The 14452-nt window shown below is 44.6% G+C and overlaps 1 protein-coding gene across 4 annotated transcripts in view; it reads left to right on the plus strand.

Annotated features, from left to right (window-relative positions):
• Positions 1–6585: 6585 nt before the first annotated feature.
• Positions 6586–14452, plus strand: part of LOC146806104 (ecto-ADP-ribosyltransferase 5-like) — a 349139-nt gene continuing 341272 nt past the window's right edge. Inside the window, exon 1 of one of the 4 annotated variants that reach the window (XM_085623444.1) lies at positions 6586–6907. The gene's annotated coding sequence lies outside the window, so the exon portion shown is untranslated. The remainder of the gene's footprint in view (positions 6908–14452) is intronic. The other 3 variants (XM_085623443.1, XM_085623446.1, XM_085623445.1) reach the window with 3 other exon arrangements.

Here is a 14452-nt window from a genome sequence, read left to right on the forward strand (position 1 = left end):
CTGTATTCACGAACCTGGGTTAGGGTCAAACTCTCAAGCGTGTTTGCCACGGAGAAATTCGCCACGGATCGAGGCTAAAGCAGGGCTGCGTTATGGCACTGATGCTTTTCAATTTATATACAGCCGACATGGGCCAAGCCCTGCACAGAGCCACTTTAGACACTCCCAGGAGTGGGCACACAAAGATCCAATTGATGCAATACCCTGATGACCTGGTTCTTTTGGATCACACCAAAATCGGCCTACAAAAAGCTCTCACAGCCCTCGCAGTCTACAATGCCAAAAATAAATTGATTGCTAACCCAACCAAGTCTAAAATAGTGATTTTTGCCCGCTATCCGAAAAGAAAGTGACCAAGTGGAGTTTGGGTCTGCTGACTTTGGACTGTGTACAACATTATAACTATCTGGGGGCTTGGTTTAGCGAAACGGGCAGCCCACGGGTCCACCTCCACAAACTGCAGCAGAAAGGGAAAAAGGTCACCTACGCCCTCTGCAAATTAGGGGTAGTAAACTATGGATTATGGATGCACTGCGATGCAGTGCACGCAACGAAATTTGTTTTATTAATTTATATTTTAATTTACCTGTAAACCTCCGTAAGTCAAAGTTTACTACCCCCACCCTGCTCCTCCCACTCCCCACGTCACAGCCCTGCAGTTACTCCTACTACCGACCGCGGCTGGCTGCCAGACTACATCCTCTCCCTCTTAAAGAACTATATCCAACTGGGAAAGTAAGGCCAGTCATAATGGAGTGCTGCCTTTGCAACTACAAACGAGACACTCTGGCCCATATTTTATTCTGCTGCCCGGCACTGCATCTAGTCCGCAGAACCTATCTTAGACCCATCCTCTACCAATTGGGCACTCGCACAGCAAAGGAGGCAGTCTATCGCCTCTATACGTTGGACACAGTGAAGCATATGGCCAACTGTGGCAAATTTGTCCACTACACCCGTATAAAACTGATGGACTCCGCCCCCTAGGCTGTTAGGCAGGCACTGCTGGGGCTGCCGTCTGGCTACTTCTTCACAACAGACTTATTTAATATAAAAGACTGATTATCACCTGATTGTTTTTTTATCTAAGATAGCAATGGAGAACTTTAACATTGTTTTGCACATACACTAGATTTTTTTACTCTGTCATTTTATAAGCTGTATTTTTGTAATGGTTTTAAGTAACCACAAAAATAAAGAATTCATTCATTCATTCACTTTAATCTTTAAAATTCATATCTGTTGTATCCCTTAATGGATTAGTCTTGTTTTGGTGTCATTTTGCTTATTAAATTTTACTCTATTTTTATAATTCGGTTTGTTATTTTTATTTCTTGGTGTTTTTTACTTTATTACTGTTCTGATAATAAGTTCCACAATGCCCTAAACTAAGCCTGTCTTATCTACACCATTCCTATCAATGGGTGGAGCCAAGGTTAATTAAGGACTTTAAAGGTCCACGCTGTCTCGAGTTGTGATTATTTGTTGAGATGTATTGTTGTCCACCCCAAATATGAATCCAATTTCTTGCAATCATAGAAGAAATGCATATTTTTAAAGGACTTCTTTGTGTGCTTCATGTTTTAGGTGTAAATGTCAAAAGGAAAAACAAATACATAGTTGTATTGCATTTTAGGTTGAGCCTAGGGAACGCACATGTGCTGTCTGGAAGACCTGTTATATTGATTAAGGAGTTTGCTCCTGCCTGCTGCTTACCATTGGTTCAGTCCAGTGTCGCTCTTCTTTGTTGCCTCCTGAGTGGTTCATGCAGCGATACCTCACTTTAGTTTTTCGCAGAGAAGCACCACCTAAATACAGTTTCTTTCTGCTTGCATTCATCATCTGTTGTTGGGAAGAACAATTTTTTCTTATTGTAGCAGCGCGGCACGCCATGCTTTATCACTGTGCAACAGATGTAAAGCCCAACTCGTATGTACAGCCGCCCTCCCCTGCATTTCTCTCATTCCCAGCCCACAACCCCCCATTTCTCTCATTAGTCAGTGGTGAGAATAAAATAGTAGAGGCTTGCCTGTGAACTTAAATGCATGAAGTCTGCCCTCTGTGTGACAGTGCCTCTGCTAAGAGCGTCTCACTTCTTTCGCTAGTAGTTGTTGTGTGTTGCTGCCACTGTATTAGGTTCGCGAGCCCTCAGCCATGATTACGCAGTTTGCGATCCCTTAACCAAGATGGCGCATCCTAAGCTGATTACCTTCAGCGTTGATAGTACCTTAACTAATATGGCTCCCTTAGGGTGACAATGTTCGGGTGCTGTGCTGGTCAAAATAATCCAGTTTTTGCCTTACTTCTGCCTCCGGTGCTGGCTGAGCTGCTTGAGGCCCTGGAAGGCAGCAATGACCCCATGGGGTCCACCTGCTGCAGCAGCAGGTTAAACTGGGCCTGGCGAAGCTGGAAAAGGCAATGCGCATGACCTTGGAGCTTCATTTGTTCAGGTAGGGCAGGGGTGGTGGGCTGTCCGGGCAGGTACAGCATCACAAATTCGGCAGGAGTGCTTTTTAATACAATACATACTGAAAACCTGAAACTGTTATCTGCATCTTTGCAAGGCATACAAAATATTTCTGGAGCGTGCTTTGGGTATAGTCATACTTCTGATTTGTGAGGCTAGATTATTGTTTTTTCAGAGCGCAGTGAAGCCTTATTTCTTCTTCGTAGTGCTTCAGTGAATGAATGGGTCAGGTGTTTGGTGAGAGAATAAGGACTTTCACCTAGCGCATCAACTAAAGCTGTACATTAAACATTCTGGGGCCGTACTACAGATGAGTGTGCCAGCACTAATTGTTGCTGTGCGCCAGATTATGTCTGTGCTTATGTGCATTTGGGTCTGTGCGCTAATACAATATGCGCACAGACGCACACGCTTATAAACACAGAGTTCAAAGTCTTCACAAACATCACGGCGCATTACAGACTGATCCTCTGTAATGCTGTTGGGAGCATAATCTGGCGCACAGTGACAATTAGCGCCAGCGAAGTCATCTGTAATACAGCCCCAGAATATGATATCTTTTGTTTGGTCTTCCAATCGAGTAAGCAACAGAGATGCTGGGAAGCTGCTGCTGTGAATGCTCACTCGGAAATGTTGCAGTCCTCTGAACAAAAAGACGATAATTCTGCCCCTGCTGTGCCAGTCATGCCATCCCTTCCTTGCCCTCACACAGTTACAAGTTGCAAGGCTCCGGAAACCTGTAGCATGCCTTTTGTATGCATGACATGCACCAGAGAGTTTACAAATAGCCCTATATTTGGCAGTCATTGCCACAGAGTGGCATAATTGTGTTCATCAATAGGGCATTGTCAACGTGTCCTTGCAACGTGTGGAACACCACATGCAAGTGCTATAAATGAGACCAGTCATGAGACTTTTCCTTCATCAGTTATAATTAGTAACGTCTCTTGTAAGGTTTAATGGAACACAGCATTTAAGATTTGAATGGGTTAAACCAGCGTCCAAGTGTAATACTGTGTTGGAAGACTGCAGATTAGGCAGGCATCCAAGCAGCTGAGAACGAAGCATAGTTTTGGGGTAAGGGCACAAAAACACCACCAACTTCTGATTTGTAAATTGGATTTTATGTTTATTGAGATCTGAGCCACCATGTAGCCTGATATATCATCCAGTCTTGACCAAAGGTCCAATAAAGTACAAAACTTTCCTTTTTATAAATATTTTCCCTATGTATCCATCTTTTTCTTTCCATACCAACCATCTATAACTTTCCTACCCATGCATCACCTACCATCTTTTGATTCAACTGATCACCCAGACTTCCATGCATGTACTCATACAGCTATCCATCCATTCAAGCATTCATACAAATAGCTATCATTCCACCAACCCAGCCATCCTAACTGCACCTCTGCTTCTTAAATGCTCACATTCTCTGGATAGTAGCCACATAATTCCATTACACACCACATACATCCACTATTCTCTATAACACATAAATATTTACATTTACAATGCCAATAGCTCTAATTCTCGTTTTCTAACTGATCACTCCACTGCAAACAAAAACAAGCATTTGCAATGCAATAGGTCTCGCATTTGCGAGAGATTAAACTATTGGCATTGTAAATTACAGTGTCTTTTATTTATCTGTTTTGTAATTAACACATAAATAAAAAACATTGTCATTTACAATGCAAATAGCTCAAACTCTTGTAAATACGAGACCTATTTCCTTGCAAAGAAGCAGCTGTCATTGTCCTGGGCTGCTTGGAAGTGAAAACATGCATGGCACGCTGACTGTTGCAGGACAGCCTGTTCTGCCTGCAGTAGGAGAAACTCGTTTGAAAACCAAGAGTGTACTGTGCAGCATGAGGCATAAGCGTGCACCAGGTTCCATGTGGGAAACCAGCATTAAAGTGTGCTGTGCAGTGTGAGACACAAGTGTGCACAAGGACCTGTGCATTAAAAACAGCATTATGGAAAACCAGCATTAGAGTGTGCTGTGACACAAGCGTGCACCAGGGTCCATGTATGAAAACTATCATTAGTGTGTGCTTCGCAGCATGAGGCATGAGAGTGCACCAGGATCCGTGTGCGAAAACCAGCCGTGTGGGAAACCAGCATTAAAGTTTGCTGTGCAGCGTGAGGCATGAGCATGCACCAGTATCTGTGTGCGAAAACTAGCCATGTGGGAAACTAGCCTTAGAGTTTGCTGTGCAGCACGAGACATGAGCATTCACCAGGACTCGTGCATTAAAACCAGCCCTGTGAAAAAACAGCATTAGTGTGTGCTGTGCAACGTGAGACACGAGCGTGCACCAGGATCTGTGCGCGAAAGCCAGCCATGCGGGAAACCAGCATTAGAATGTGCTGTGATGCGTGAGACACAAGCGTGCACCAGGATCCGTGTATGAAAACCAGAATCAAAATGTGTGCAGTGCTACGTGAGACACGAGAGTGCACCAGGATAAGTGCATGAAAAATACCCCTATGGAAAACCAGCATTACTGTGTACTGTGCAGCATGAGACATGAGTGTGCACCAGAATCTGTGCATAAAAACCAGACATGTGGAAAAGTAGCATTAGCGTGTATTGTGCAGCATGCGACACAAGCGTGCACCAGGATTTGTGTAGGAAAACCAGCATTAGAGTGTGCTGTGCAGTGAGTGACATGAGTTTGAACCAGAATTCCTGTACAAAAACCTGCCATGTAGGAAGCTGGCACCAGAATGTTTGCCATGAGCCAACAGTGTGCACCAGGATCCGTGTAAGGGCAGTAAGGGAACTAGTCCCAGAATGTGTGCTGTGTAGCCTGAGACACAGGCGTGCACCAGTATCTGTGTACGAAAACCAGCAATGTGAGAAACGAACATCAGAATGTGTGCCACCAGTGTGCACCAGGAACCATGTATGACAAGATCTGCAATGCAATAGGTGTCGCATTTGCCAGAGTTTAAGCTATTGACATTGTAAATGACTATGACTTTTATTTATTTATTTTGCTAATTAACACGTAAATAAAAGGCATCTACATTTACAATGCCATTTGTTCAAACTCTTGTAAATGCGAGACCTATTGAAAGAAGCGGCCGCCATTGTCCCTGGCAGGTCGGAAAGTGAAAGCACGCATGGCACACTGAATGTTGCAGGAAAGCATGTTGTGCCTGCAGTAGGAGAAACTCATTAAAGAAAATAGTGCTTACAGACTAAAAAAGACGCACCGTGTAACAACTGAAGTAGAAGGGCTAGTCCTCTTGGGAGGTTACAAATGAAGTCAAGGTGGCACTAAGGAGGGACTTACAAGCCTATTAACGAATCAGAAGCCTGCATTTACGAAGGACAATGACACAAGCCAAAGTCAAATATGGGAGGAGAGTGGGCGGGGCTTCTATTCTATGCTCCAATACATCATGCAACAGAGTAGCCCATGTGGTGCCCAGGCTCGACCTAAAAAATAAATAAAAATCATTGTCATTTACAACGCCAATAGCTCTAACTTTCACAAAAGTATGAGACCGATTATGTTGCCAATGCTTGTTTAATTAGCATGGACACAAAAAGATAGGGCAGCTGGTAAAATGCCAAGTATGTTGTATGAGTCAAACTAAACATGCACTGTTATTCAACTTATTGTGCAAGTTATATGTGTGTCATTAGCAACTTGTAACATATTCATTATATGAAAATCAAAACACTTTCTTTCTTTTCATTGTCTTTCTTTTTTTTTACCTTTACCTTTTAATCTTTCGCACGTTTTGATATTATTTTTCCCCTTATTTGAACCCCTGCCGTTGTTTCTATTCTCTTCCCCTCATGGTATTTCGTTACGATTCGATATCTTTGCTTTCACGTTTATTAACTTAATTGCTATTTCCAATACGATTCATTTTCTCTATTTATTTCTGTCTGTCTCTCTTCGTACAAATGTTTCAGGTGATTTATCGCCAGAGCAGAGTTTGGTATCCTGTTGAATCGTTTATCCCCTAACTCAGCCCGAGCAGTGATCAGCTGCTTCCGTCTGAACCTGCCCGGGCTGAGTTTCGTTTCTGCCGAGAGCTGCCGAAGAGCAGGGGATACACGATACCGTGGGGACGCCAGATATTATGCAACACCTGTTTCGGTTCCCAGTTCGGCCCTGGATGTAAGACCTCTTGCGTTAGACATAGGGTAGAAGATGCATCCTGCCTGGGCTCCAGTTGGCACCCAGCCCAATCCTGCTATCTTGGAAAGAGGAAGTTTTACTTTCAGTTATGGATGGGTAAATACTAGTGTGGGTGAGGTTCAAAGAACAGAGTCAACAGTATAAAATCTGCCGTGACAAGGAGCAAAGAACAGACAAAGTGAAGTCTGGTAAAACGGGGTGGTCTTCAAGAACCCAACAGCTGATCTAGAAGTCAAGACGCACTGGAAGCAAGATACTTTACTGCAAAGAACAAGTGAGTACTGTTCGCTGCCTCGTCAATTAACAGCTCACTGTAACCTGCGATGGACACTTACTGTAACTTAAAGTGCGTGCACCCCAGATGGATTCTAACAATCTTCCAGTTTGCTGTATGATGTTATAAAATGAGCTTTTGTAGAGCACACGGGTTTTCTAGAGGGTGGGTTGTGTTGCCATAGAAATGCATAAGGCATGCTGAAGTACGTATGCACATGCTTTCACGATGCAGCATCTAAATAACACTGCAGATTAGCAGTGATAGGCATATTAAAGATAGAGAAAAAATTATATTTACACTGCAAATGGAGAGAGTGAGAGAGCTGGCACAGGCGGATTAATGGATGGGAGACAGAGAGAGGGGCGTCAAAGTCCTGGCTTGTGGGACTGGAAGTGCAGAGAGAACATGACTGTGCTGTGAGTGTACAGGGGTGTAGCTGGGTTGTTAATTTTAGGGGGTTGTGAGTTCCAGGTTTTGCAAAAATCATGCTGGCATATCATGTTAAAATACATTATAAAAGAAGCAGTGCAGAAGGAGAGTTTAATGGGGGCTGGTAAGGGAGCGGGGTGCAGATTGTGAGAGGCACTTAAGACACAATATTTTGTAAAATAACTAACACCTTTTAAGAACTTTATAACAGAGATGAAAGACAGAAGGCAGTATGTGTGTGCGCAAGTGTGTATAAAAATCCTAGGTGAAATGGGACTGCCTCCTTACCGTTCCCCACTCAAAACATATGTACCCAACTATTTACTAGAGAATGCATTTATTAAGGGGGTGTAACACCCCAAATACCCCCTTGAAGCTATGCCCCTGTGAATGCAGTGAAATTCTGAATTCACGGCATAATGAGAGAGAAATGTTAGGGCTAAAAAAGGAAATCAAGAGGGAGGGTGAAAGGAGAGTGAGTTGGAGCTCAAAGGTGAAAAAAGAGGAAACACAACAAAGCGAGAGATAAATAGCACAAAACAAGGGATAGAAAATGTATGGGAGAGGCAGGAGCGCAAGGAAGAAGAGAGGAGAGAAAAGTGACAAAGTAGAGAGAATGCGAGAGTACAGGTAAGTGTTAGAGTGAGAGAAAGCGAGAGAGAGAGACAGAAAGAGAGTAGATTCCAAACGACACCTTTATTGCATGACCTGTGTTTGCAGACCTTAATGTGGAGTGTCTACAGCATTCATGTTTGAGAGCATGGACAAGACAGAAAGAGATGAGGTTATGTGTATGGTCTGACTTGACAGCATACCTGTCCCCAGACAATTATGTAAGCATCATTAGAGAGGGGCTTTGGATCTGCTCACATGTTGGGATACAGGGGTACATGTTTTGATTGAGTAGAAGTTGTGTGCTTCCACAAAAAAGTGCTTGCCCTCAAAATAGCTGTGTTAATTTTGTTTATTTATCCATCTGCCTGAGCTTGAACTTTCAGGGGCACACGCATGACATTGCAATGCTATTGAAGTGTCTTTGATAACTAAATAGTTTATGGTTATTTATTTGGCAGCAGCACAGATGGGAGAATGGCAGACATTACCTACATTGGTGCTTAGGTCTGGTTTGACACTGCAGCAGTCGCCTGACCTTTTAACCTGCACCAATATTATTCTAAAGTTCTTAGCTTCCACAGAAATACATATTCATTCCCTGGTTATTTACTTGTGATGCTTCACATTCCCTTATAACGTTCCGTTAAAGCCAGACCTATTGGGATTGCCAATGCTTGTTTTAGATCTACAGCTAGAGGCAGTGCTAGCTGTCTCCCAGAGGTTATACCATAAAAGCAGGGAAATGGACAATGGCTTAACCACCCTCAGCGATTGGGTATTGTGAGTGTCATTCAAACTTTGAGTAACTCACATCACTACCACTTGTTTTAAATGTCAGTCAAGACATGATGCAGTTAGGTTTCCTTTTATGACATAATGGCATTATATTAGTGCGGCAAGATTTAGAGTCCGCATACGGAGAGGCTGGCAATGCCTAGGAGTCAATTTCAGTCGTAGCATACTTCATAAATAGAAAAAAATTATTGCCATGGCCCAAAGGTGTTTTTGGAGGTCCCCACTAATGATGGCATTGTCTCTCACTGCTAGCCCTACTTGGTGTGTCCTAGGATGTCTCACTACTTGTCTGTACTTGCGTAAGCCTTTGCTATAAGCCCTAGTGCCCCTAGTTGTCTCACGGCTTGTAGGCATGGCGTAGGCATGCACTCTTTGAGGTGCTGCACTTTGTACTTGCAGTGGTGGCTCTCGCCTTCTTATATTTATTTATAGCATTTGTAGAGCGCTCTGCAACCCTACGGGCATCCTATGGAGCATTGGTTTGTCATTAGTGGGCTGTGATGCGCCTACTGCTTGTGCCTTAGTTACATCTGCTGCTCCTGGGCAAAGAAATTCGGGGGAGGGGGGCTGTGCTTATATTGGAACTCTTTCTGGTAATTCTTGACATAATGTGGGCATATATGCCCTGATGGTACCTACTACTAGCTAGGTTGACCACCTGTCCAGTATTTTCTTAGACCTTTTGCAAACTGAGGCAAAACTCTGATGTCTGTAATTGCTCTTCTAACAGATGCCTTTTGTCTAAAAGTGCTTTTCATTAAAGATGTGACACTCAAGGTTCCAATCCATCTTCTTCAGACATGCTATTAGTGTACGAAATGTGTGGACGTTTAGTATTGGCTGGTGTGCAGTTTCCCCAGTAAAAGCTGCCTTGAGTGCTGTTAATCAGTTCTACAGCTTCTATCACTGTTTCTGCTGCACCTTGGTCTCCCACAGGTCTTGTTTCCTCATTTCCTTCAGCATCTGCCACAGTTAATGCTGCCATGCCCTATAGTTCCTGCAGCTCCTTCTCCCAGTGACCATACATTAACAGTCACTTACTCTTATCGTTGACTTCTTGGAAGCTGAATCTTGCTCCCAGGAATCTCCTGCGATGACTTACCAGCAAAGCTCAGCTTCCAAGCGCAGAGTAAGACACAAGTTATTCAGCGAGGCATCGATTCCAGGTTGTCTGTGAGGGGTTGTCCTCCTTGTATCTTGGGACGGGCCTATGGATTTCTACTCCCTTAGTGTTCAGAAGTGTGTGGGAGTGGACAGGAGGTGGTTGTCCAGAGATGAAGTATAATTTATGCACTCAGAGATTTCCCACATGTACAAAATTAAAAAAAATACTGTCTGGTGCATTCAGTCATTGGCAGACTTACCCCTCTCTACCTACCAGTCATCAGCTATTGTGCCTTATAAGCCCCGAGAAGTAAGAAAACACTTTTCCTACAACCACCAAAATTCAGAAGAGCTAAAGCACAGAAACAATCAATCTCCACCATAGCTGCTTGGAGCTTATGGCTGCCTAGCCTCAGAACACCGACCCCACTCTCAGTCTTCCATTATCAGCTCAAAGTTCAGCTTTTGAGACAAATCATCGATGAAACCCTTTATGTTTGATGTCCTAATAAAATATATTTAAAAAAAAATAAAAACCCATTACCGAATCTTTGGACTTAAAGTATAGACATGATACGTGACTAAGTGTATGCTTCTCAGCGTTTTAACCCTCTCTCCATCTTGATGTTATCCTTACATCTTAACCTCTGGCATAATCTAAGGCTACCTCCTACTCACTGGTCCAGGTGCTCCGTAAATAGTTAAAATAAAACAATTTAATATTGAAAGTGGTTATTACCAGAAGAAACTCCAATCCCAGTAGTGAACAGGTAAAAAGAGGCTTCCCCTCCAACCTTCTACTACTCTAAGCTGTATCAGGCATCTGATATAAATTTACAACTCGCAGGCAGTGAGAACAGATGCATGGGGAGGTTTCATATTATGTTAAAGCCTACACCCTCCCAACTACAACACAATCCCAAGCAAGGAGCAGAGCAACGCACAGTCCAGCTCACTTACCAGATCCATCTTCTCAAAGTGTCTTCCAATAGTCTCCTATCCCACCTTCCAGTGCTGAAACCACCAACCCCACAACCTCCAGGTTTACAATCATCCACCATCCCTTGATGAGAGTCTCATGTTTGTTGAAAACTGGATAGAGCACATGTTTGCCCAACATGCACAGTCATCAAAAAATATATTTATAGCTGGCTTTAATCTCCAATGGGGCGATCCTTGTAACTCAGCTGCCTCCCTAGTTGCTGACTTAATCTGCAACAATTACCTGATGTAAACATTGCAAGAATTCCACTCATGATAAGGGCTCCATACTTGATCATCTCATAGTCTCTAAACAAAACATCTTGTCATCGGATGACCCTATGCCATGGGATTGACCAAGCTATCTCAAATGTCCTCTTATGTACTAAAACATCACTTATTGGAACACTCAAAATACCTTAGACTAGGCTCTGTTGCGCCAAACACGCTGACCTCACCAATGTAGCTGCTCGAGTCACTACTGCTCTACCCATGCCCTGCAAAAGTCCAGTAAGCAAACTCCTTTACTTTCCACTACACCTTGTCAGACAACCTCAAAGATGTAACTTCCTTTGAAGACAGAAAACAAAACAGCAGCAGCTCCTCCGCTATGGCAGAGTTGCATCATCCGCCCCTGACAACAGCTTTAAAAGTTAAAAAACGAAAATTAAGCAGGTATATAATTGTTTTATTTTTTAACATCTAAGTGCCGAGGCTTGGGGGCAGGGATATTGCGGGGGCAGTCACAAGGGCGAGTGGGAGGCACTGCTATGAGTGTGCATGTGGGTTTGGCCAGCCAAAGTCACATGCGCACTGAGCTGTCTCCAACCCAAACTGCGTTGCCGGGTTTGACACAGCAGGCACAGGCTCCCAGTCTCCCTGGGAGCACAAATCGAGGGCACTCACCCCAATCCTAAAGCTGCTCTCATGTACGAGAGCAGCTTCAGGTATGGCGACAGGGGAGTCTAAGAGCCTATGCATGCAGTGGAGCCTCTAGAGGAGCAGAAGAGCGGCGATGCAGCGGGCTGCAGGCAAGTTCTTTTTTTCAGGTCGGGCATCAGCGAGCATGCACTGACTTCAAGACCTGCTGTATTCACTCTACTGAGTGTAAATACATCTGGTGCTTCCCATTGGCTCAGAATCCCATCTATCTTATTTCCTTGCCCCTTATTGGCCAATGCTCCTGATACATCACTTCCGTTTTAAGTCAGGAGCACACGCTCTGACTCCGGACATATAGAGTGAGGCAGTTTTTTCAAAGTAAACATCCTCAGAGTGAAAGCAGTTCAGAACAGTGCCTGGGGCAGGCCCTAGGAAGGCGCTGGCCCGCGGTGTCCCTGTGTATTCATCTGTCACGGCTGGGGGAGTGGCCAGGCGGAACCATCCATTAGGCGTCAGACAAAAAGCTCAAATGAGTTCTCTAATTCAGGCACAGTCAAATGTTGACATTTACGAAGGCCAGAAAAATATGGCTGGGGTCGTGAAAAAGTGGAAGTCACCCTAACCTCTCTGGACAACTGACAATGCCACGACCCTACAACGCCACAAAAACAAAGCTGAGAGGTGCCTTTTAAAATAACATGTACTTGCTGTGCAGGGAGGTAGCCAGTGTTGGCTGCCCTACAATTGAGGAAGGAACACAAGGGAGGCCCTTTCCCTCCACAAAACGTCAAGGGCTCCACAGTACGACCACAACTATCGCTGCTTTGCTGTAGTCATGAGTTTTCACGCTGGTTCCCCTTTTTTCCAGAAATGATTCTCAATAGCCTTTTGTGACCAGAGATGGGGGCGGCATAGAACAAGAGGCTTGGCATTTCAGAGCCACATACGTGACCTTAAGCATCACAGCAGCTTCTTCCCACGGCGCTGCTGCAGTGGAAGAACACGTTGATCTGTCATTCTACTCATCCTTCGCCTACCTGCGTTAACAGCTCAGTGTGTGAACCCCGTGCTGCCTGCCCTACACATTGTTCACGGAGGTCCGTCAGGAGGAGCTCCTTGTGGGTGCTGTAGGGGAGCCCATTTGTCTCTGCATGCAGCAGGACATGATGTGACCTGCAGAGTAAAGCTCTAACTGGAAGGCCAAGCTTTGCGCGCTCCTGGTGTGGAGAAGCTTGCAGCCTTACACTAGCCCCTTGTCGTTCTCGGAACCCTTCCCACTTACTTTCTGACAGTTTGAATTTATTCATATTTTTTTGTTGAAGGAGCGGCCCAGTGATGCAGCACTATAGAAAAAAAAACCTCAAAAATAAACATGTTTGCACTGTTTGTTTAAACAATACTCTTTTAATATTCCGTGAAGGATCGTGTTTTTTTTATGGCACCCGAATAAAGAGACCAGCATAAAATACAAATGAGCCAACACATATTTGGCTAAGATGTGTAAGTTTGAATTCCACAACAAAATGCTTTATTATGGCTCCCATGCATCCATGACTGGCTGTTATCCACAGTTTCTGTTGATTAAAACTGGTTCCGCGCACGTTTGGGTTCTTGTCCAAGTTAATATTTCTAAGCAGCAGACATGACAGACGGTTGCAATTGTAAAATAGTTCCTCATGCAGATCAATGCAAGCATTGCAGTGGTCTCGCATTCACGTGAGTTTGAGCTGTTGGCATTGTAAATGGCAATACCTTTAATTTATGTTTAGGTTTTTGAAACATAAATGAAACGCATTGCCATTTACTATTCAAATAGGTTGAACTCGTGTAAATGCGAGACCTATTGCATTTGAAATGCTTGTTTTTTCCCCTACTCTTTTGCCTTCTATCCCTGCGCTGATGACACCTAGATTAGTAACCATTTACCAAGGATCAGTTCCACCTTTGCACGAGCTGCAGTGCTACATGGATGACAAGTAGCACTTTGAAGCTGAACTAGTGCTTTAAATGGGCAGGCAGAATGAGGTGCTGGCCATCTGTACTTTATCTGACATGCAGCGTACAAGAACTTTCATGCAGCAATGCATTATTAGCACTAAAAGAGTAGCAGCACTTCACTGGACGAAGCAGACACTCTCTGCCTCTCTCTCTTTCCATTCCAGAAACTGATGTCAACACAGGCAAGACTGGAGTTCTCCTCTTCGCTCTACATCAGTTTGGTCATACACCTGGTGGTCTGCTCCTTGCATTAACCCCTTCCCCGCTCATGACGGAACCGCTCCGTCATGAGCCACGGTTGCCGTGTGCTCATGACGGAGCGGTTCTGTCATGCCGCGACCGTTGGCGGCCGCTCCGCCCACGCGGCGCTGTTTCCCCGCCTGTGCGGAGGGACAATGCAACTGGGCGGAGTCATGACGGAACCACTCCGTCATGAGCACAGCTCAACCGTGGCTCATGACGGAGTGGCTCCGTCATGAGCACAGCGCCACCGCGCTGCCCCCCCCGCACCCCCCAGTGCTACGGCGGAATTCCCGCCGCAGCGAAGGGGTTAAAGAATCAGGTGAACTCTGTGACCTCTTCCTGCTGCTTTTCATTCTCACTTTGGGAGTCTTAGGGCTTGAGACCGTCATCTCCTTCAGCCTGGATCATGCAACCGCTCTCTACCCTGGCCTCTTTAATTCTCTGATTGCCTGGTTCACTTCTGGCTTGAAATGCTGGTCCTCCCTCCCTTCCTAC

Source organism: Triturus cristatus, chromosome 8, assembly GCF_964204655.1.
Source record: "Triturus cristatus chromosome 8, aTriCri1.1, whole genome shotgun sequence".
NCBI classification, from domain to species: domain Eukaryota; kingdom Metazoa; phylum Chordata; class Amphibia; order Caudata; family Salamandridae; genus Triturus; species Triturus cristatus.